Source organism: Atta cephalotes, assembly GCF_000143395.1.
Source record: "Atta cephalotes unplaced genomic scaffold scaffold00007, whole genome shotgun sequence".
NCBI classification, from domain to species: Eukaryota; Metazoa; Arthropoda; class Insecta; order Hymenoptera; family Formicidae; genus Atta; species Atta cephalotes.
In genome coordinates, this window is record NW_012130071.1 from 6,355,026 (window position 1) to 6,358,620 (window position 3,595).

Here is a 3,595-nt window from a genome sequence, read left to right on the forward strand (position 1 = left end):
CTTATCTACGTAGTAGTAGTAATACTCTCTCTTCTCTACACACAGACAATATATATATATATATATATATATATATATATATATATATACACATATATATGCTCAGTCCCGCATTATATCATAGAATGCACATGTCGTTTGAGATAAATACCAGTTATATGTTGTTTGAGATAAATACCAGTTATATGTTTTCTTATGTAAGAGAGAGTAAAGTACCTAAGAGAAACGATTTTAAATAAACCCGACGATTATTTATCAATTACATTGTTCGATAAAGTCACTTTTTTTCTTTTCGAAATGCATAACCTAACGATTTTTTCGCGTTGAATGGGATGTCACTGATAGAATTTGCGTAGCATGTCAGGAGTAAATTGAGGTAAAATGGACCAAAAATGGTGCTTTTTACTATTTTCAACATTTTTTATAGTAGAACAAAACCTTGTTTCTAAGTAAAATTTCAACATCTAAGAGTACAATTCAAGAATTTTTTAATAAATTTTAGTTTGTGATTGTGTACGACTTATTTTCATCAAGTATGGTTGTTTAAATTTTAGACTTTCAGTATAATATTATACTTCTACGAAAAATACTTTTTCCTGTTCGAAGGCTCCAGTATTATACTTTAAAAATTTTTTCGCATAAAGTACTACTGTAAGAATTATTGTAGCATATTATAGAATTTTCACTAAATTGGAGTATTTAATAAATGAGATGGCTTTTGGCCCATTTCATTCAAATTTATTAAAAATCCTGATGTGCTATGCAAATTCTGACGACATCGTGTTCAACGCGAAAAATCTTTGGAATATTTACTTTATAATATTTCGGAGAAAATTTAAGTGTTTAATTTAAACATTACAGAAATCTTTTTCGAAAGTTGACTTTAAAGTACAATAATTAATAATTTAAACTATAATTTTAAACAAAAAACTAAAATTTTAGTTTACCTTGATAATATACAATATTAATTATTGTATTGTCGTTTAGAATCAAATCACTGAAGTATCTCCTTTGAATAAAGATTTTTATAATTAATATTAATTAATAAATAATCGATTTTATTTAATTTTTTCCTTAGATGTTTACAGTTCCTCCATTCTCTTTTACTCAATTAAACGCAAGTAAAAATAAAATATATCCAAATAATATATCCCGAAAAAGGCATTTATTTTAAATATCATCATGAATCATCATGTTGAATTTTTATAGAATAATAGGCAGGAAAGTTTAAAATTATTAATTAATAATAATAATACGAATAATAGTAATACGACAAATTTGATGAGAGCACAATTGCAATTTCGTTATTCAAAAGCTCAATTTATTCGTTTATGATTATTGGAAGAATGATGAAGCAATTCATTTGGTCACCGCGGAGCAGATTATGCCAATTTCTCACCAATATCCATTGACATTGCGGATAAAGCAACTATATGGAATTCCGTCACGCGAAATTGACCGTCACGATGTTATTGACCACCACTAATTCACCGACCATCAACACGCTACTAAAACACATCGTGGCTCGCGGAAACGGTCGCGAAAGTGATGGCCGGATCGGGGTGGTCACTGGGTGGCGCAAATTACTGCGACCGGGAAACATGTCTCCTCCATTCGACACTGGGATATAATCCGTTTTGATCCGTGAATGCCTTTCGGTACATCGCGATGGGCGCGAATGAGTTAGGCCAGCTGGAAAGTTTTGACGCGATTCATGACGTGTTATTCATCCACTACCGGCCGACAATTCGGTCAGCACTTTCGCCATGTCGCGTCGACAGCCACGTAATCTTTTTGTCGACCCTCTTTCGGCATGCGAGTCATAATTCCAACGGGATATCCTTCGGGCATCGCGTCGTTGTCGACGCGTAAACGCAGTCGATCATTTTTTTTTCTTCTTCTTTTTTTTTCATGACGCGACCCCAAGCGTCGAAATCACCGAACGCTGCCGCAACATTCGCGCGACAGAGCATTGAGAATCATCCCCCGTGCAAACCCTTTTGGTATCTATGCAAAATAAAACTTCAGTTTTCCGATACGTTTCATCCGTTTTCATTTCTGCTACATTTTACGGCGTATCGTTGATTACATCACTCTTCAACTGTAACTCAATGTCAAAGGCGAGTCAAGAGATGTAGTACGCTTCGATGGTATCTCTACAAAAATGCTGAGAATGATCTCTCTCTTCTATCCCTGTCATAACCATGCACTTTATATAGCTCTTCTAGCCTCGCTGTTTTACAATATATATCTATATGATTATATATAAACGTTTGTTCATCGAAATTTATTAGATCGAAAATTTATCTCGAGTGCTCGCGTGACAACTCTAAAAATGATCCTTTACGGAATACTTTTATGACAGCTACATGAAGTATAATTTCGGCCTATGCAGATTATATTTCATTTGTCTGTTTCCGACACGTTTTACAATATTGCTTATTACATTTTTGTAATAATCGATTCTCAAATATCAGGAAATAGAAATAATGTATTACGTCAGTCTAGTACTTTTTTATAACAGACTCGTTAATTTTTTTTTAATAATTGTAACGTAGTTACATCTCTTTGGTAACGAATTTTACAGCTATTTATTTTATCAGGATTGAATAGTAACTAGTTAAAAAAAATAGTTAAAGTTAATAATTTTTAACTTAACTTCATTTAATAGAACTTAGGTTCATTTTAAATGCATTAATTTTTTAACTTAATTTAGTTATTTTTAAATTTTAATTTATTAACTTTTTTAAATTAAAAATTTTTCTACCTCTCTCAATGCTAATATTTTTTTTTCTATAAAGTCTTAAACATTAAAGAATTAATTTCGAAGCAGTTCAATAATTTTATGAGAGACTCTATAATAAAAGTCACACCATACAGTAGCTAGTTTTTATTGACTCGCTAGGTTTTGTCAATTCTCGCTTATATTTGAATTACATTAATTTTAGGTATCATAAATGTTATATTTCAGCAACATAAATATGAAATGAATCTTAGATGAAGAATTGTTGTAGAACAGTACTGCACATCCACTCATTTTCTAAATTTTACGTTTTATTTTTGAACAATATTGCGTTTATACAATATTTATATTTGAACAAATATCTAGATGATGTAATCGTAAACATGCATGAACAGTCGTTTTAGAAGTTAAAGAAAATTAGATAAAGGTTTTATATATATAAAGAAAGAGAAATAATGCAAACATATCTCTCTTGTAAGATTTTACAAAAACGCCTTCTACTATAACTCTTATTATATATAAATAGTTTACATGAATATATAATACATGAATATATAAATAGTTTACGTGAAGTTAAATTTACGTAAAATTAAATTTACCTAATAATCTATATTTGTAAGTATTACTTAAAGTAATCTCATTATAAGAAAAATTAAGACATTCTGATCTCAAAAATAATTTTTTTTTTAAATTAACTTTTTTTTAAACTTAAATTAATTCAATCTTAACATAACTTTTACTAAGTTAATTCTTTATTTCTTCAACTTTTAACTTAATTTTATTAATTTTATAAGCCATTAACTTAATTTAGTTTATAAAAAACATTAATTTACTCAACTGCTTATTATATTT